We start from the raw sequence: 22,925 nt of genomic DNA, 5'->3' as shown, positions 1-22,925 counted from the left end.
GAAAGAAAGAAAGAAAGAAAGAAAGAAAGAAAGAAAGAAAGAAAGAAAGAAAGAAAGAAAGAAAGAAAGGAAGGAAGGAAGAAAGAAAGAAAGGAAGGAAGGAAGAAAGAAAGAAAGAAAGAAAGAAAGCTTACAAACTCATGGGAAAATGAATGACTACTGAATAAGAGATAGGTCAAGATAAATATTAAGAATGATATTGAAGACATCCACGGGCTTAATGAAAATGAATACACCTCATATTAAAATTTATGGAATACAAAGAAAACTGCTCTAATTGGGAAGTTCATATTGAGAGAGAAATAATAAGAAAGAGAGTAACCTCATATTAGCAACCTAATGGCACACCTGAAAGCTCAAGAAAAAAAAAAAAAAACAAGAAATTACATGCAAAAGAAGTAGACAGTAAGAAATAACCAAAATCAGAGCTGAAATAAACAAACAAAAATAATAGAAACAATCTAATAAACTTCTACAGCTTTCAGCAATGTAGATGGATACAAAAACAACTCACAAAATAACAATAATTCTCCTATATACAAAGTACAAATGGATCGATTAAGAAATAAAGGTAACCCAATCACAAAAGAAGTCATTAGATATACACTCACTGATAGGTGGATATTAGCCCAGAAACTTAAAATACCCAAGATACAATTTGGAAAACACAAGAAAATCAAGAAGAAGGAAGACCAATGTGTAGATACTTCATTGCTCCTTAGAATAAGGAACAAAATACCCATGAAAGGAGTTAAAGAGACAAAGTTTGGAGCTAAGACGAAAGGATGGACTATCCAGAGACTACCCCACCTGAGGATCCATCCCACAATCAACCACCAAACCCAGACACTATTGCATATGCCTGCAAGATTTTGCTGAAGGGACCCTGATATAGCTGTCTCTTGTGAGGCTATGCCAGTGCCTTGCAAATACAGAAGTGGATACTCGCACTCATTTATAGGATGGAACACAGGGCCCCCAATGGAGAAGCTAGAGAAAGCACCCAAGGAGCTAAAGGGATCTGCAACCCTATAGGTGGAACAACAATATGATCTAACCAGTACTCCCCGGAGCTCATGTCTCTAGCTGCATATGTAGCAGAAGATGGCCTAATCGGCCATCATTGGGAAGAGAGGCCTCTTGGTATTGCAAACTTTATATGCCCCGTACAGGGTAATGCCAGGGCCAAGAAGTGGGAGTGAGTGGATAGCAGAACAGGACGAGGGAAGGTTATAGGGAACTTTCAGGATAGAATTTGAAATGTAAATACAGAAAATATCTAATAAAAATCAAATAATAATAATAAAAAAGATGCTGAAATGCCACACTCTATCCCCCATCAAAAAATAAAGAAAGAAAGAAAGAAAACACCACCTTTTATAATAGCTTCAAATAATATTAAATATCTTGGGGTATTTTTAAACAAGTGAAAGACTTATAGGATTGAAACTTCAAATCAATGAAAAGAGACTGTAGAGTTCAGAAAATGGAAAGATCTTTCATTCTAATGGATCTGTAGGATTAAAATAGTATAAATAGGCACCATATAAAAAAGCAATCTACACAGTTAATGCAATCATCATCAGAATCCCAACACAGTTCTTCACAGACCTTGAAAGGACAATTTTTAGTTTCTCTGAAAACTCACAAAACTCAGGACAGCTCTAAAATGCTGAACACTGAAAGTTCTACCAGAAGTGTACTTTCTTTGATTTCAATGTGTACAACCAAGTTATAGCAATAAAAATGAACATGGTGCTCATGCAAAAAAAAAAGACAATTTGGTCAATGGAATTGAATTGAAGAATAAGGCATAACTTCATGTATTTATGGATATTTGATTTTTTGATAAAGAAGTCTTATATATACAATGGAAAAGACATTTTAAACAAATTGTAGTCAGGCAGGATGTCTGCATGTAAAAGAATACAAATAGAACTATATTTATCACCCTGCACAAGACTTAATTCCAAATGGATCAAACACCTCCACATAAAGCCAGACAGCAAATCTGATAGGAAAGAAAGGGGTAAACATCCTTGAACTCCTAGGCGTAGAAAAAGGCTTTGTGAACAGAATACCATTAGCACAGGCACTAATAGCAACAATGGAACCACATGAAACTGAAAAGCTTCTGCTTGGGTAAAAACATTATTCTGACAAAGTGATAGTCTACAGAGTGAGAAAAAAGAATTTAACCATGTACAGATCCAATACAGGGTTAACATACAAAATATATAAAGAACTCAAAAACCAAATATCAGGAAAAAACGCAATTTAAATTGACTTACAGATATAGACAGAGAATTCACAATAGATAAAATTCAAATGCCCTAGAAACACTTTTAAAAAAAATCTTGAATGTCTTTAGCCATCAGGGAAATGCAAATCAAACTACTTTAAGCGTTAATCTTGCACCTGTCAGAACCACTAAGATCAACAAGGCAAGTGACAGCTCATGCTGGTGAGGGTGTGGCATAATAGAAACGCTAACCCATTGCTGGAGGGAGTGCAAATTCATACAGACAATAAAGAAATTAGAGTCCAGATCCTCAGAAAGATGGGAATTGATCGATGTCAAAATCAACCTGTACTATTCTTTGGTATAACCCAAAGAATGCTTCATATACCACAGAGAAACTTGCTCAACCATGTTCATTCCTGCTCTATTCATAATATTCAGTAATTGAAAACGGAAGAATAGATAAAAATGGTACATTTACACAACAGATTATTGCTCCATTGTTCAAAAAATAGTGACATTGTAAAATTTACAGGTAAAAGGAAACTAGAAAAAAAATCACTTTAAGTGAGATAACTGAGACCCAGAAAGATAAAGATGATCTNTATTTGCTTATATTCTCATATTATCTGTGAGGAAATGATAACCTAGCTACAGTCAACAGAACCAGAGAGGATAGGTTGAGAGAAAGGGACTATGTGGAACAGGTTGATCTTGTTAGGAACAGGAAATGATAATATATATATATATATATATATATATATATATATATATAATTAAAAAAAATCTGGAATGAGACAATCAAGTAGGCAGAGAAAGGAGAGAGTGGTTATGGGAGAGAATACTGTGAGTGACAGGTAAGATTATGAGAGGCAATATGGAAACCTATTACAATAGAAACTTCCAAATATGTATACATATAAAAGTGATCTGAATGAAATCACCAAACAATGGGGGCGATAGAGTCCCAGTTGATCATCTCTTGTCACCAATGATACTTCTAGTGTCTGGAATGAGTTACATATAATTGAGTTTTGGGCAATAGGGAACACAAGAATTGCCAAACAGCCCATGCTAGTGCCAAGACGATAGGCTGCTCTAAACAAACTCATGTAAAGACCTCACTGCTGAAGACAAGACCTGTATTGAACATTGAGATGTCAAGCTGGTGTCTACATAAAACCTTCACTCCTATCATCTTGTATAGCTGTTAGAGGAAGGTACTCTTCATGCTATCAAAAGAGAATTTAAACAACCATAAACCCTTTATGTACAAGTGTATACAGTCTGCAACCTAAGTTAGTGCTTATCACAAAGCTTGTGGGAGTAACCAGTCAATAATTGATTTGACTTAAGGCCTAATCCATTAGATGTAACCCATACCTGGCACTGCTTCACTAAACAAGAACCTGAGACTAAAAGGCCCAGAGATATTGGTCTAAAAAAAAGAAAGAAAAAACATAGTCATAAAATCCCTCCTAATGGTGTTCTCTTATACTCATAAAACATTGCCTGTTTAGCTATCTGTAGAGAAGCTTCCTCCTGTAGCAGACTGTAGAAAAGATTGAGACCCACAGACAGACACTACAGAGGGAGTAAGAGACCTTGGAACCTTCATTACTAAATGGGATAGCTGCACCAAAGCCTGCCCTTCAGAACACAGTGATCGTGGGAGAGGCAAAAGAGTGCAAGAGCTATAGGGGACAAGGGTCTCTAAATCTACATGAGCAAAGTTCATATTAACTCCCAGAGACTGAAGCGGCATGCTCATGTGTCTGCATCAGATCCTCTGTGTTTCTGTTACAGCTTTCAGTTTAGTGTTTTAATGAGATTCCTGAGTGTGCAAACAAGTGTGTCCTTCATTCTTGAGCCTTTACTTGAGCAATTTCTCTGCTGTTGATTTGTCCTGTCCACTTTCGAAGTAATGGTTTTTGTTTTATCTTCTTTTGTTTCATTTTTTTTAAAAAAAAATGAATGCATGAATAAATGAGTGAATGAATAAGTAAATGAATGTAAATCTAGCCTTTAGGATAAAGGGTAATAACTGACCTGTCATTTATACCTTCTGGGAGATGAATAATCAGTTTTCTCTAATGAGGTAGCACTGTTTATATCAACTATTGCAGGATAGGCCTCGTGACCAGGAATAATAGTTCACCAATATATTGATCCACAGATTTTTGGTGAGTGCTTTTATTTGGTTACAATTTGGTAGGATTTTTTTTTTGTTGTTGTTGTTTTGTTTTGCCTTGAGTAGTATTTTATTTTGTTTTCTTAATTTGCAGGATTTTTGTTTGTTTTCTGAAAATGAACTTAGGTAGAAAGGGAACTGAAAGATCTAGAAGGATTTGAGAGAAGGTAAGAGTATGTCTGAAATGTATTTAAATTTTAAATTTATTTTAAATAAATGAGAAGATAAATATTGAGAATTTGGTGAGAGATTACTCTGAGTAAATAAACCCTTCATCCCCTATATCAATTATGCTCAGTATTTTATCAGAGCAACAAGGGAAATAACTCATACAGCTAATAAATTCATGTAACTCTTTCTTAGAATGATAAAAAATGGGGAAGGATTGCATAAGAAAAGGGAAGAATTTGTCTTGAAAAATGTCATAGAAATCCATAAACAGGCTATGGTTTCTTAACTACCAATATATCAACAATTTTAAGGCATGATAACAATGTCATCAGTACATTTTTTCTTTTCCTTTCTTAGGAAGACATAATGAATAAGAAACTAAAGATGTGATTTGAAAATTGGTTATCTGCTTTTCATCAACACTAAAGTCCTGATATAAAAACTTCCCCATGTTATTCCATATTATTATCTTTATGAGAGAAATTTGGCTTTTCTGAAACACAGGTTTTATTGACATTTGAGAATTTCATATCATGCATCCCAATCTTACTCATTTCTCAGTCCTTTCCTATTTACCTCCCCTTGTATTCTCCTCCAAAGAAAAATAATAAAAGTGAGATTTAGAAAAGAAAAACAAAACAACAAGCAAGGAAAACAAATCGAAACTAAAACCACAAAGCACACCATCTCATCAACCCTCTGGGTGATAACCTGTGCCCCTATCATCTGCAGCTTTCTCAGTATGTTCTATTCTGCTCTTCAGTCCTTCCTACCTTTCCATCATGTATTCATCCATTGTAGTGGCATTGGAAGTTGGGATAATCACACAGTATACCCTTTTTCTCAAACATCTTTACCTGCAAATATCCATTGCCATGAGCAATTAGTCTAGTTCAAGACCTCTTGACTTTTGCTATATAATTTTGATCCCTCATAGAAGCTCTCTGATATCTTGTTGTTGCTTTGAATCATGGAGATTCTGAGAAAGAACTTAGGTAGAAAGGGAACAGCTTGTATACATGCTACAGCAACTCATAGATAGGGAAGATGTTTGGGTAGGTCATCTAAAATCCCTGGATCTTGGCATGAGTAGTAGCTGGATTGGTGAGCCCACAAATTAACTCACCAGTGCCCATACTACCAGATCCAGTTCTCTTGCTGGCCAGGCAAGGGGTGGTGCGATGCAGTAACTAGAAAAGGAAGGAGCCAGTTCAATATATCCTTTGAACTTCAACTTGGTTTCAGACTATAGAACAGACATGGAACATCCACATTGCCTTAGGTGGTAACACTAGCCATGGACATTAACATAGGCTCCATCTTCAGTAAGAGCACAGACCCAAACATGGTCCTCAGAGGCAGTGAAAGCATCTCAAATCAGTCAGTTTCTTACCATAGTCATATCTTAAACAATTCTGCCTGCCTTCTAGTATACAAACAGCTCTCATCTTTTCTTTCTTTCCCATCCCATCACCACATACTTGCTGGCTTCTGCTGCCCTTGCCCTCAGAGAGCAATGCATTGAAAATGTAGCTTTTATGTTTTAATTCTACAAAATAAGATGTTTACAGCTTAACCTAATTAATATTTCATTTAGGCCTTTGAACCGTTATATGAAGTCATGAATTGTAGCATGTACCTCAGCTTTTTGTAGCATATATACCACATGTTTTTTGGGTTTTTTTGTTTTGTTTTGTTTTTTTCTGGTTTTGTTGTTGTTGTTGTTGTTGTTGTTGTTGTTTTTTTTAATGTAGAAACCCAAAAACTCTTAAAAGAAATCTGTACTTTTCTTTTAGTATTTCACTGAACATAGACACCACTATGGCCAACGGTGTGCACTGCCTCAATCTGACAATCATTGTATTTGCTTTGTTACTTTTAAAACTAGTAACTCATGACAGGTATTTTGTTATCAGTGATTTTCTACCCATATTATTTCTATAGTTGTACTATTTAACTTAATATTTAAAATTAGAAATTTAAGTGTAATAAATAAAGTGCTTACATTGTTATTGACTTTTAAAATTCTTTACTAAGGACATTTTAATCATATACTAAAGTTTCATTAACTTAGATTTAATTGATGACATGGATTAGAACTCTGTTGTATTAGTACTTTAAAATTCATTGGCTAGTACCATTGAAAGAAGAACAAATTATCCATTGACCTCAATAAATGTGTAAAACATGAGTTACTAATATTCTTTTGTATGTAATTTGGTTCAAGTGTCTTTTACAGTACAGAAGGAAATTTATGGAACTGTGGGTAGTTACCTTAACCAACAAAAACACATATTCATTGAAGTATATATTAATATTGTACACATATATACTACTCAATAATTAATTACTAGCATTTTCAGGTAAATTATACAGTTATTTTATAAATAAGAATTTGTGGAACTATATCAAGTTTTTAATAATTACAATAAAATTTCAGTGGGTGAGTTACTTGTATATTGACAAATAAGGCAGAGACAACTTTGCATCCTACAAAAGAACAGGGGAAGAGAATCCCCATTTGTAAGCTGTGGATCTCTGATAGAGCATCCCCTTCAATATCTTTTTTTTCTCAAGTTTTGGCTGGTTTTACATTCTGTAGCCACTAACTATATATTCTTTCTAAAGGATTAATTTTATAGTATCCAAATAGCTGAAGAATGAGGGATATCTAAAATCTCATACCACTTTGGCAGGGAATTTGGTGTGTTTTAGGATAAAAATTGTTTGTCACTCTTGACTTGAGGTAGAAAATTGAAATCTTATCTTAAAATTCTATCTGCTGAGATTTAGGCTAAACCTAGTCTCTGCCAGATTTTGCCAACAATCATGCCCATGCTGGACCATAACTTTCTTATCCTGTTCTGCCTAAACCATTACCAAAATGCATCTCCTTACTATAAGTTCTTTCTTACTGTTAATTGCTCAGTGCCCACAGTGGGGTTATTTGAAGGGTCCTTGCAGGTGGGTATTCAATCTCTTGTATAAGATGGTGTATCATCAGCATATAACCTATGAATATCTTTTTATAAACTTTAATACATCTTTAAATTACTTGCAATATCTAATGCAATGTAAATGGGCATTGGACAAGATTACATAGTGGATAATTAAAAGAGGAGGAAGCCCACATGTTTAATATTGATACATATTTTTCTAAATACTTTCTGTCTACACTTTGATGAATCCATTGTTATAAAATCTGGAATACAGACAGATGACTACTGATTACTTACACATATTTGCCTTAGTTCTACTTCAGTAGACTCTAACTAAAATATCTGTAGTAATTCTTAGGAATCATGTAATAATATCAGCTCCTGGTGTAACCAATCAACCTATGGACTAGATGCCAACACTGCCCTCTGTATTGTTACATGGAATGTGCATCATTTGGGTCATGACGGCGAAGGAGCACATGGAACAGAGGTAGAAGACTTGTTGACTTTCATTGGATCGCTAGCTTTTCTAGTAATTTGAGAGACTAATGAAAATCCAAGAAGACACTATGACTTTACTGGTTTCTAATGAGAAAGAAAAAAAATGGTGACCTCAATCTATCAATTTGCAATTTAAGGCACAGTAAAAAATGTAGATGCCATCTTCTCAGATATTCTGAAGATAGTTTGTATAATAAGCCCAGGGCTAGTATTAGAATAGAAAAATCTTTATGAAGGATGAATACCATCTCATTAAGTCTCATAAATCTTATATTATGTTACTGTGATAAATGGTCTAAAGACAGACTTGTAACTTTCTTAATATTAGCTGGTGTTTGGCCCATGTCACCTTTCTAGAGGATATTTATATACCCCTCAAAAAGGCTCACTATGAATTGTTTAAAAACACATAGTTCTTACAAATATCCAAAGGAGAATGAATCACCACAAAAGCTCAGGAATAATTACTCAGATGAGTAGAACCTGAATAAACATAATCAAGGCAGATCTTATTAGAACAAATTTTGAAGATAGCAAAGAAGCCATTGTTGACATTGACTTACAATCCTATGACCTAGGTTGTTTTATTTTGAAATAGATTCCAAAATCATGTCTTAGTGGACTGTTGGAACAACATTGGATGCAATGATGGTTTATAAGGGTGAAACATCCTGTTTGTCTTTGCAAAACATTGACAGGAAATGTTCATAATTCACTGAAGTAGACTTAAGAAAGTGATAGTTATATTAGTGACCCCAAATAATCAATATCCTTTCTTGATAACTGAAATCCTTGAAAGATATAGAAAAACTTTACATTTTCAAAGAAAGAATTTTTTGTATTGATAAGACTGACTTAGTAACCACAATATTCAGTCAGCCCCAAATCACACTAAAGATCCCACATGCATTTTTATAACAATTGTATTTCCCTATGAAAACTCCCCTTGGTCTTGCAAACTTTATATACCCCACTACAGGGGAATGCCAGGGCCAAGAAGTGGGAGTGGGTGAATAGGGGAGCAGGGCTGAGGGAGGGTATAGGGAACTTTCAGGATAGCATTTGAAATGTAAATAAAGAAAATATCTAATAAAAAAAAAGAAAACTCAGCAATATGTTGCTTACACTGTCTTGGTCACACCAATGTCTATGGATTTACTAACTCTCTAATTTACTGACAACAGAATTTATGGATTAACCCTTCGATGAAGAGCTACATGTAAGACATAAGAAAAGAGTTAGTGAACTCATCACCTTGGATTTATTGGTACTACTATTGCAGTGTCACTGGAAGCTACTTTACATTAGTTTATTTAAATGGAATTTTAAAAGCTTAGCTAAAGCCTTAGCTTAGGGACAATATTGTTTGTGAATAAGCTTTTACCCCTTTAAGTGTAATATAAACTTTGAATTACACATCATAGTTCTATGTAAACCATAGGTGGACCATATGGATAATTGGCATCACATTATACAACCAATTCCTGGTTCTGATCATTGTTTGTCCCATAAGGAATGAGTCATGATATTTAACATCTTAAGATTCATGCTGTGCAATGATCTTTGTTTAAAGAGAATATATGCTTATGTAAGAAAAGAATAAAAGATCTTCAAAAAGCTAAAGTTATATCCACTAAATAATATTGTATTCAAAACATGAAGAGAATCTACTGGCAAAGAAAGGTTCCCATATTGTTTGGGGTGGGTGATACAGATCTTGAAGAGCTGGAATGGTGCTACACAATAAGAGAAAAGAGGAAGTATTGAAAATGCATGAACCTCTCTCAGTACTGTATTCATTTTCAGTTGTGTATAAAGTCACAGCAATAGGCTCACTGAGGAAAGACTACCAGTATTATAACCCATTCAGGAATGAAGATCTGGGTCCTGACATTTGTCAATGCACAGACCTGCACACCAGATAATGAGGAAAGATTGCTTGCCTCTGGTGTAGAAAAAAAGAAGACAAAACAGGTCTACCAAGCATTATTTATAGATCCATCTTATTAATCCTTTGTATTTATGTACATGTCTTTCAGAGAATTTTATCTTGAAGGTTTTATTACTAATAACTCACACACTAATAAGCATTGCTGAACCTGACCATTGCAAAAGGATACTGTTTTAGATTATAGTGGGTTAAATACAGATTAAAATAGATTCTTTGTGACGTTCTTGCTTTGCCTCCTTTATCATCCCTCTCTATATTTAATGGGTGCTTTTTCAAGCTCTTTTACAATATGTATCAACTGAGGACTCATAGTTTCATTTCTTATAATCTGAGTATGATTTTCTGAAAATAGTTCAATAACTTTATGCCTAACTGCACAAATCTGAAAGCTTGGTTTCTGTGGTTCCTTTAAGCTAAGGATTAGTTAAGATTGGCTAAAGATCTTGTGGCTGCCCCCAATGGAGGAGCTAGAGAAAGTACACAAGGAGCTAAAGGGATCTGCAAACTATAGGTGGAACAACAATATGATCTAACCAGTACCCCCCAGAGCTCCTGTGTCTAACTGCATATGCATCAGAAAATGGCCTTGTTGGCCATCAGTGGAAAGAGAGGACCATTGGTCTTGCAAACTTTATATGCTGCAGTACAGGGAAATGCCAGGGCCAAGAAGTGGGAATGGAAGGATAGGGGAATGGGGTGGGGGAGGATATGGGGGACTTTGGGATAGCATTGGAAATGTGAATGAAGAAAATACCTAATAATAATAATAATAATAATAATGATAATAATGATAATGATAATAATAATAATAAATTATGGTCATGGAATATATTACATACAATAAAAATAGTGAAAATTTAAAAAAAAAGAAAAAGAAAAAAAAGATTAGCTAAAGATCAGCTAAGAGTTACCTAACTCTTTAGCTAAGGATTAAGCTACTTTGACTCATTTATTGTTTTGTTTATAGTTGATGGTTTTAATAAGGATCTGAAATCATTTTCTTTTCTTAGTATTGTGTTTGTGCAAATTTGCCACATCCATTCATTTGATTTGACTACCATATATTTGACCAAGGAGGGCAGTGGCAGTTTTGTGGTACAGATACATGAAGGTACTTGTATTTAGTTATTTTCTCATTTCTTAGACTCCATGATACCTTACATACTCTCCTCTGAATAAAGTGTGCCTGTGTTGTAAGCACAGGACACGAAGCTGATTAATAATCCAGGACTGACAATCAGACAAATAATTAAGTCTATTTCAGTACAGCAAGATTGAAGCTAGCCTATGAGGTAGTAGAGAAGAAAGAAGCAATCTTCCAATTGACTCCAGACCAAAAAGATAAAAGATCTATTTTTAGATTGATTTGTTTTAGTAGGGCTGTGTGTGTGTGTGTGTGTGTGTGTTAGAGAGAGAGAGAGAGAGAGAGAGAGAGAGAGAGAGAGAGAGAGATTGTGTTTATGAGACATCAATATCTACATTATAAAACTTGGGATCACTTATTTTACTAGTGAATTGCCTTGTCCAGCCTGGATATAAAAATTTGTGACTTGTCTTATTGTTTTTAGTTATGAGAGGCCTGTTCTTATTGATTGATTGCTTGCTTGCTTGATTAATTGATTGAATTATTGATTGTTTGATTGATTAAAGGGATTAGAGGAGGAATGGCTATGAGGAAGATGGGATATAGGGAAGGGACTGAGAGTGGAAAGAGGGTAAATTGCAGCTGGGATGCAAATTATTTGAGAAGAATTTGGGAAAAGTTTAACACAAAAAAAATGAACAAATGAAAAATTTGGGGTAGGATATTTAGAAGTAAAAATGGAACAATCATATGGAAGAAAGAATGGAAGTAAGCATATATATTTTCCAGGCTTAGAATCAATATGCTGCACCATCCTCTTTAATGAACATTATCTATGAATGGAGTATAAAGCAGAGATGTATTTCTAAATAGAAACTTACAATTAAGTAATAATTTTGGAAATTTAAAATGTATTGTGATAGGACAGTATTCTTTCTGTTTTACTACCAAGTGTTATTCTCTGGACAAGCAATCACACAAAAATACAGACTATGGAATATTTTCTGTCACTTACAAGACACTCAATAGCCATGTGTATGTTCTTATGTTCTTGTCATTTGTTGTTTGACAGCAGATTCTCAGAGCTCTAAACAGGGCAAAAGAGCACTCACCAAGGACCTATCATCCTTGCAAAGTGTGCGTTTCAGTCATTTCAGTGAGTTAAACGCCATTGGGACCTCTCTTCTGTTATGACAGGAACTCATCACTATGTTTGAGAAAATAGAAACAGTACATTGGGTGAACAGTTTTAACATAACCTCATCTGTGGGTGGAGAGCAGGGTATCAAAGCATTTTACAGTGGAAATCTTCATCATAAGGGATTTGATATTTAAATTTTAATTAATCTTTATTATTCAAGGTGTAAGGACTTTTTCATTACAAGTTTTATTGGAGAGGTTATCTTTTTAATAACATGTAGGGAAAGTAAATCATCTGTTTCCAACTTTATTGTGATTTATAATTCTAAGGCAATGAACATCATGGCTTGAGCATATATTTAAACAAGGATATGGGCATATTATGAGAGTTATGTACTCAGTTTTATTTAGACAAAAGTTTTTAAATGACAAGAATGTCTTTGGTTAGTTGAAAAATTCAAAAGGTGATTTGATAACATATAGGGAAACTGTGTTTTAATTATTAAAATCAGCAGTATATAGAAAGAGAATACAATATATAGGTATAATACAATATATCTAATTGAGATTCAAGAACAATTTTCTGGAAAATTAGTGTAATTATACTGAGTAAAAGTAAAACTTATTTTAATAAACTGCCCTCATATTTTAAGAATATATATATACATATATACTTGTATTATATATATTCTTATATATATACTTGTATTATATATATATATCCTTATATATATCATATATATTCATATATATGTATATATATATATTACAAGTATATAAAATAATCTAAAAAATAAATGCGCCGGGCATGATGGCGCACACCTTTAATCCCATCACTCAGGAGGCAGAAGCAGGTGGATTTCTGAGTTCAAGGCCAGCCTGGTGGTCTACAATGTGAGTTCCAGGACAGCCAGGACTACACAGAGAAACCCTGTCTCAAAAAACTAACTAACTAACTAACTAACTAACTAAATAAATAAATAAATAAATAAATAAATAAATAAATAAATAATAAAATAAAATAATCTATGCTAGAAAAATGTTTTCCATCCGTAATACAAATTTAAATTTGGAAATTTTGATTGATGATAAAATTCTGATTTTATTTTTTAAATACTATGCTGTCAGTGAATTAAAAAGCAGCTTTTTGCACTTGCAGATTGTTTTTTCGAAGATCAAAAAAAAGCAGCTTTTAAACTATATTTTTTTGAGTTAATATAAGAAGATTTCTAGTTTTCAGTTACCATGAGCAGACTTAAGAAATGAAAGCATGTACATATTTATTCCTGTCTTCTGAGGATCCTGAACTACATTTATGGATGCATAGTTTTAAAGTAATAGGGAGTTTTCATTTCTTAATGGAATTAAATCTTGTTTTACTATCTTATTTGGCAGACATGAGAATTTTATTTTGGATAATATCCATGAACCCATATATACAAGTGTTACGGTTTCACTGTCAAGAGTTTCCCCAAGGTTCATGTATTTAAGGTTTGCTCCCTGAGGGAAACAGTGTTTAGAAGTGGGACTTCGGGGAAGTGATTGGATTGTGAGCATTGTGTCTTCACAAAAGAGTTAATCCGCTGATAGATACAAAGTTTCCTGGTGTTATTTGGAGTTGATGGAAACTGACAGAGGTGGTGTGTACTTAGAGGAAGTAGGTCACTCAGAGTGTACTCTTGAGGGTAAGTTTTCTTTCAAGGCCATATTTTCCCCCTGGTTCGTGGCCTCTGTGAGGTGTTCTCAGTGTCATCATATTCTTCTTCACCTCAGACAAAAAGAAAATGAAACTACCATGAAGAAAATCCAAAATCTGAATAACATTGTCTCTTTGTCTGTCTCTGTCTTTTTCTCTCTGTCTCTTTGTGTGTCCCTCTGTATTCTTACCATTATTTCTGCATTTCACTTATTTTATTCTCTTTCAGATATTTGTCAGAATGATGTATTACTGGCACAAAAAATCTACAAGAAACTAAAGAATATAACAGTGTTTGCTATTCCCAACATTTCAGCTCTATATACTTTCTTTAGAACAGATATATTGAATATTAATTCTTAAAATCAATTGACTTTAAGTAGAGCAGATTATCCTTTTAACATATGGTTTCCTATTCTAATAAGTTGCAAGGGAGTTTTAAAATAAAAGCAATTGCTATGAAGAAGCAGAAATTCTTTTTTTTTCTTTCTGAGTATTTTATTAGGTATTTTCTTTATTACATTTCTATGTTTTTTTAATTTAATTTTATTTGTGATTCATTTTTGCACTCCATATTTCATTCCCTGCTCCTCCCCATCCACCATCCAACTGCTCCATATACCACACCTCCTCCCCACCCCATCTACATGTGGATGGCCCCATCCCCCATGCTTCCTGACCTCTACACTCCCTAGGGCCTTCAGTCTCCTGAGGGTTAGGTGCTTCATCTCTGAATAAACACAGACTATGCATTCTGCTACTGTATGTGTGTTCAGGGCCTCATATCAGCTGGTGTATGCTGCCTGTTTGGTGGCCCAGTGTTTGAGAGATCTCAGGGTCCAGGTTAATTGAGATTGGTGGTCTTCCTACAGGGTCGCCCTACTTCGCAGCTTCCTTCAGTCTTTCCCTAATTCAACAACAGGGGTCAGCTGCATCTGTCCATTGGTTAGGTACAAATATTTGCCTCTGACTCGTTCAGCTGCTTGATGGGTCTTTCAAAGTGCAGTAATACTAGGTCTCTTTTTGTGAGTGCTGCATAGCATCAGTAATAGTGTCAGGCTTTGGGACCTCCACTTGAGTTGGATCCCTCTTTGGGCCTTTACCTGGACTTTCGTTTCCTCAGGCTCCTTTACATTTCCATCCCTGTAATTTTTTCAGACAGGAACAATTATGGGTCAGAGTTGTGACTGTGGGATGCCTCCCACCCCTTATTTGATGCTGGAAGTGGTCTCTATAAGTTTCCTCTCACTACTGTTGGGCATTTCATCTAGGGTCACTCCCTTTGAGTCCTGGGAGTCTCTGACCTTCCAGGTCTCTCGTGTATTCTGGGGGTTCTGCCCAACCTCCTTCCTCCTGAGGTTGCCTGTTTCTTCTTTCAGCTGGCCCTTAAAGCTTCAGTCCTTTTCCTTCTTCCAATACCAGATAAGATTGCACTCTCCCTGCCACTTCTTACCCCAACCCTGTGCACTTTCCCTACCATATCCGTCCCTCTCTCCACATTTGTGATTCCTTTTTCTCTTTTCCCTCCTAAGTGGGAATGAGGAGTCCTCACTCAGGTACTTCAGCTTAATAAGCTTTTTGAGTACTGTAAATTGTACCTTGGATATTTTGTACTTTTTTTTTCAGGGATGGGGGCTAATATCCACTTATTAGTGAGTACACACCATGCATGTCCTTTTGGGTCTGAGTTACCTAACTCAGGATGATATTTTCTAGTTCCATCCATTTGCCTACAAACTCAGGATGACCTCATTCTTAATAGCTGAGTAGTATTCCATTGTGTAAATGAACCACATTTAATGTACCCTTTATTCTGTCATAGGACAGCTAGCTAGGTGTTTCCAGCTTCTGGCTATCACAAATAAGGCCACTATGAACATAGTGGAACATGTGCCCCTGTGGCATGGTAGGACATCTTTTGGATATATTCCCAAGAGTGGTATATCTGGGTCTTCAGGTAGATCTATGTCCAATTTTCTGAGGAACCTCCAGATTGATTTCCAGAGTGGTTGTACCAGTTTGCAATCCCACCAGCAGTTTAGGAGGGTTCCTCTTTTTCTATCCTCACCAAAATGTCTTTTTACCTGAAGTTTTGATCTTAGCCATTCTGATTGGTGTAAGGTGGAATCTCGTTTTGATTTCCATTTCTCTGATCAATAAGAACTTTGAACATTTCTTTAGGTTTTTCCTCAGCCATTTGAGATTCCTCTGTTGTGACTTCTTGGTGCAGTTCTACACCACATTTTTTGATTGTGTTGGCATCATTATTTGCAGCTGATCTGATAGTATACATAGAAACCCCAAAACATCTACCAGAGAACTTTTCCCGCTGATAAACAACTTCAGCAAAGTGGCTGGATATAAGATTAACTCAAATAAATCAGTAGCCTTCCTCTATACAAAGGATAAACAGGCTAAGAAAGAAATTTGGGAAACAATTCCTCTCACAATAGCCACAAATACTATAAAATGTCTTGGGGTTACTCTAACCAAACAAGTGAAAGACCTGTATGACAATAACTTCAGGTCTCTCAAGAAAGAAATTGAAGATCTCAGAAAATGAAGAGATCTTCCAGGCTCAGATTGGCAGAATTAACATAGTAAAAATGGCCATCCTACCAAAGGCAATCTATAGATTCAATGCCATCTCCATCAAAATCCTAACACATTTCTTCAAAGACATGTAAAGAACAATTCTCAAGTTCATCTGGAAAGACAAAAAAATTAGAATAGTGAAAATAATTTTTAACAATAAAAGAACAGCTGGGGGAATAACCATCCCTGACATCAACCTTTACTACAGAGCAGTAGTGATTAAAAAAACAAAACAAAACAAAAAACAAACAAACAAACAAACAAACAAAAAAGCCCTGCAATGTATTTGTACAGAGACTGACATGGTGATCAATGGAATAGAATTGAAGACCCAGAAATAAAACCTTACTTACTGATACTTGATCCTTGACAAAGACACCAAAAATATAAAATGGAAAAATGAGAGCATCTTCAGTAAGTGGTGCTGGTCTAACTGGCTGTCTGTATGTAGAAGAATGAAAATAGACCCATATTTGCCACCTTGTACAAAGCTCAAGTCCAAGTGGATCAAGGACCTCAACATAAAACCAAATACACTGATTCTAATAGAAAAGAAAGTAGCAAAGAGCCTTGAACTTATTGGCACAGAGGGATATTTCCTAAACAGAACTCCAATGGCTCATGTCCTAAGATCAAGAATTGATAAATGGGACATCAAAAACATGGAAAGCTTCTGTAAGGCAAAGGACATAGTCAATAAGACAAATTGGCAACCTACTAATTGAAAAACTCTTCACTAACCCCCATCCGATAGAGGGCTAATATCAAAAATATATAAAGAAATCAAGAAGCAGAAATTCTAATCCATAGTTTTAGCATCAGTTTCTGTCTTAGAGTGATCAACCTGTGACAATTACCAACATTGGCATCCATGTGTTAGGTAAATTAAAGAAGCTGTTGGGGGTCAGTGCTTAGAGCTGCTGACAAGGGTAGATAGAGATGCCTACAGATGCTACTGCCTATGTGAGCCAGCAGTTAGAGAAGTCACTTTGCAGACTTTTCTCTGTGGACAAAAAACTTAATTTACATAGGCTGGCACTCTCTGGGGCCAGCAGAAAACCTATGAATACTTTTACCTCTTGGAGGCAAGCAAGAAAGAGAAGAAAAGAAAGAAAAGTCACACACACACACACACACACACACACACACACACACACACACACACACACTGAGTAGATGAAGCAAAAGGCAGAGTCTAATAACTTCATATACCCAGATACATACATATATACATACATACATGCATACATACATACATGCATTCATATATATGTGTATACAGATAACAGACAGACAGACACACATTTACACATAAAATTGTTAGAGCAAAGATTCAGCAAGCAGTCTCCATGCATTTCTTACATACATATATACATACATACATACATACATACATACATACATACATGCATTTATGCACACAATTGATGGATGAAACAAGCTCCAACACACACCCAGAAATGCTTTACATAGTATATATGTACAGATAGTATATGGGTAGAAGAAGCCATGTTCCAACTCCCACTCACACAATCCTTACGCATATCGATATACATAGTTGATGTACAGAAGGAAAAAATTTCAACCTCCCCCCCACACACTTTAGTTTTTGTTCCATAGCTTCTATATCCCAGCAAAATCTTTCCAGCAGTATAAAATTACAATGTGAGAACATTTTTTTCTTCTAATCAATTAATGTGAAAATGTAATGTAAAACAGAGTGTTCCCCAATATCTTTACAAGAAATAGCATTATATAGTATAGGCAAAGAAAACAAATTAGGCCCAAAATTCCATGTATATTCATAACTAAGCAACTTCTTATAGATTAAGAAAGTAAGAATACCCAAGATACAATTCACAGAACACATGAAGCTCAAGAAGAAGGAAAACCACAGAGTTGATACTTTGGTGCTTCATAGAAGAGGGATCAAAATAGCCATGGTAGGAGATACAGAGTCAAAGTTTGGAGTAGAAACTGAAGGAAATGCCATCCAGGGACTGTCCCACCGAGGGATCCATCATATACAGTTCCCAAACCCAGACACTGTTGTGGATGCCAAAAAGTGCTTGCTTACAGGAGCCTGATATAGCTCTCTCCTGAGAGTGTCTGATAATTACAGAAGTAGATGCTCACAGCCATCCATTGGACTGAGCCCATGGTCCCAAATAGTGGAGTTAGAGAAAGGACCCAAGGAGTTGAAGGGGTTTGCAGCCCCATAGAAGGAACAACAATATGAACCAACCAGTAATCCCAGAACTCCCAAGAACCACCAATCAATGAGTGCACAAGGAGGGACTCAAGGCTCCAGCTGTATATGCAGCAGAGGATGGCCTTGTGGGACATCAGTGAAAGAAGAAATCCTTGGTCTTGTGAAGGCTCTATGCCCCAATGTAGGGGAATGCCAGGAGAGCAAAGTGGGAATGGGTGGGTTAGTGGTGGTGGTGGGGGGGCGTTTGGGATAATGGGTTTTTGGAGGGGAAATTAGTAAAGGGGATAAAATTTGAAATGCAAATAAAGAAAATATCTAATAAAAATAATAATAAAAATGAAAGCATAAGCAAGCATGGTAGTTTCTCAGACAGTTTCTCCTACTGGTAGGCAGCAATTTGTTGTTACAAAGAAAGAAATAATTACTTCATTATTGAACTTTAAAAGTAATCTTGTAAGAATCTTAAAAGAATCACAAACTAACATTTTATATAAAAATTAGTCATACGGACCTTAAATCCTCAGACTGGAAAACTATTCATCAGAAATTCTTAACATATCATATCAGGAAGCTGAGGACAAAAATAGGTATAAGATATCAATCATTGCCTGTCCAGCCTCAGTGAGAACTCCACTAGCCAGTGCTGTCATTGCTCTTGTTCTGTGACTATAAAATGTCCCTGATCTAATTAATAAAAATTTTCCTTTGCAAACTACAAATTGTTCCCTAGGATTTTCTGCATCAGAGCCAGTAGTAAAAACATCCAAACCTAGATTCACTATCAATCTTATTTTTCCAAGTATCTTCTAAGGTTGATGCAGGTAATTGCTGAGAATCTACATCTCTAACTTCTCTTCTAGAATAGTGATTTAATCATGAATCTGTCCCAGCAGCAATGTCTGAAAGAGATGAAACATTATTATCATGAGTGCTGGAAATAATGTTCATTGAGGGACTGGATGCCCCCTTAGAGTCTTCATTTAATTCTTAGATTATGAGGTATGTGAGGGCAACAAGCAGAACAAAACTCCGTAACAGTATGAAGTCCTTAGCACATGTGGTCCTCAGGGTCATGCAGTACTATGTGGCTATATTCACTGGTGAACCATTTGTTGTACCTCGTGCATGGCCCTGAACAAAGTTTTACTTCCTAGCTCTACAGGTATGGCATCACATTCTTTGGAATATACTATCTCTTTTCCTACTCATCTCTCTCATATAAATAATATATGAGAAATAAAGATGTGATATAGAGAGATGATATAGATACACCATATCTATAACTATGATATATGTACCGTGTGTGGGGGGTGGTGGTGAGAGAGATAGAGAGAGAAGATGGAAATCTATAATGTATATGCATTTCTTATGTTCCTTGGTGTTGTGACAATATAACTAACACAAGGAACTTAAAAAAGAGGAGGTTTGGACATTGTTTGAAAGGGTATAGCTATCAATGATAGGGAAGACATGTCATAGTTCATGTTTATAGTAATATCCTAATGGATCTATTCACAATTTTGTTGATGCTCTTTTGAACACTTTGTCTTTGTTTTGTTGTTGTTGTTGTTGTTGTTGTTGTTGTTCTTGCTGTTTTTGTCTAAGACCATCTCATGGAATAGTGCTTCTCACATTTAAGGTATTCCTTATCAACTAAGTTAAACCTGTCATGAAACACCATCACAGATCTGTTCCAGGTGTGTCTACTAGGAAATTTCAAATGCTGTCAGTTTGATAATGAGAATAGTAATAATTATATGTATATACATTTACATTTGTAAACCTTACATATAGATGTTACATGCAAACACACATACACACACACACACACACACATCAGACACTGACACAAAACCACACATTATTTCTCCAAATATCCTTAATATATACAAATGGATTTCCTTTCTTATTTTCCTTTAACTGTGGATATTCTCAAGTTAAAAGCGATTGATAAAGAAAGGGAAATATAAATTCTTGATGTTCTGGAAATAGTTCTACTTACTATCATTTTTTATCCCACCCAGTACTTGTAGAATATCAATAAAAAAGTATCACCACCTGAGATCTTGAAACCACCACCAAAATCTCCTGCCTATTTTCAGGATACAATCATTCATGCCATTTTCAGGAAGAGCTTTTCTTTAGGATGGGGGGAGTTTAAATAATAGATGAAGTGGGAGCTCAGAGTGCCAAGAAAGCTAGTGTGGGTATCATTTCCCAAATGAAGCACTAATATAAACTTACATTTCATGTGATCAATTTTTATATCAGCTATTATATTAAGATTCTACTGTTGTCTATAAAACTAACAGCCTAAAAAGCTACAGCAGGTATTAAACATATACTTGGAGGTTTGATGAAGTGCTTAAATCAGAAAAAAATTGCAATAGTAGAAAATAGCTGTGGCAATAAGATTAGTCAGTTTAGTATCCACTAATTGGTGATGTTTACATATTTTTAGGAAGGGTATATGTTGAAACGTAACTTTTCATTAATGTTTTATGATTCTACATGGTTCAAGTCTTATTTTATTCAACAGAAATATTTGAATAGCAAAACCCTGGGAAGCTAGAGGCTTAGAGGCATACCATTTATAAACAATATCTATTTATTATTATTTTAATAGGAAAAATAGGTATTTTCATTGATTTGTCAATCTTTCTCATCAGAGAGGAAATAAGAGAGGCAGATGCTTAAATATCTGTATAGATTCTCAGATTGACAATTTTGGATAGCATTCATATTATATAAACCAACTCAGTGTGCAGAGGAAATGGACTTCTTATTTATCTCCATATGAGGATTAAGCATAGGGCATTACCTTCTAGTATAAGAATTGACCTGTTTCCCTATTTGGAAGCATCCCCAACCTCCACCACTTGCTCTGTTTATGTCTCACTCTCTCTAAACTTTGCTAGCTCTCTCATTTTTCTCTCACTTCCTCCTTTCCTATCTTTACAAAAAAGAAAGAAGTAACCGTGCTTTAACTACATATATATGAATATATATTCTCTGTGTATATGTATATACATGTTACATGCATATCTATAAATATGTACACATATATGTGTATATACATACACATACACATATACATACACATACACATACATGCACATGTATTTTTAGTATTTTCCAAAAGAAGTACTTGTACAAATTCATTGCAAAAGTGAGCTCAGAAAAATTATTTTTCTAGCAAATTGTTCCATCTATGGTATCTGAAGATTTATCTAAAGAGTACAGTTTTGTATACAGTCAACTCCTTTCTATTTAATAGTTTTAAACTTAAAAGGTAAAATTATGAAACCTAACAATTACGTTATAGTAGAAAAGCCCACAAGAGGGCTGGATAGAGAAACATGAATGTCATCCTTGGTGCAGACTCTAAACATCTTTCTCTTCACGTTTTCCCTCTCATATCTCCTGTTAGAGTCTCGGATCTGTTCTCGGGAGTTACTCCATTAACTCATACCCATCAACCTCTTTCTGAATAGACTTAAGGTCTGTGAAATCAAGTATATCTGCAAAGTCCCATTGCTCATTTCCTGGGGTTGGAGGTTCAGATTAGTTTCTTCTCTGATAGTCCATTGATGCATATGTCTTTTTAATATTTTAGACTTTTAATTTCCTCATTGTAAGATGATCGAACTAGTGACTAACTGGAAGAGATTTTGAAAAATAAATCTGATAAATATAAAGCCTAGCTAACTTTCCTTCCTTTCTGATTCCTCCCCCCCGCCCCCCCAGGATAAACTAAGTTTCACTCCAATTCATATATGTATTAAGCTTGTGATGTTGAAAATGCTTCTTCATGAATAAAATTAACCAGTCACCACACTTTGCTTACTGCTCATCTTCTGTGCACAGAACATAGAAATGTGTACTTACCATGTGTGACAGGAGCACATTAGAGGGCTCAGCTAAGCCTTTGGCAAGCAGTGATTCAAAATCATTGTCATATTGAACCCTATAGCAAGTGACTTAAGAATCAATATTTTGTTGAATAGGTATGGAGAAAGTGGACAGCCTTGTCTAGTCCCTGATTTTAGAGGGATTGCTTCAAGCTTCTCAACATTTACTTTGATGTTGGCTACTGGTTTGCTGTAGATTGCTTTTATCATGTTTAGGTATGGGCCTTGAATTCCTGATCTTTCCAAAACTTTTATCATGAATGGGTGTTGGATTTTGTCAAATGCTTTTTCC

Source organism: Mus caroli, chromosome 3, assembly GCF_900094665.2.
Source record: "Mus caroli chromosome 3, CAROLI_EIJ_v1.1, whole genome shotgun sequence".
NCBI classification, from domain to species: domain Eukaryota; kingdom Metazoa; phylum Chordata; class Mammalia; order Rodentia; family Muridae; genus Mus; species Mus caroli.
The sequence above is the reverse complement of the archived record's forward strand: the minus strand, read 5'-3'. Positions refer to the sequence as shown.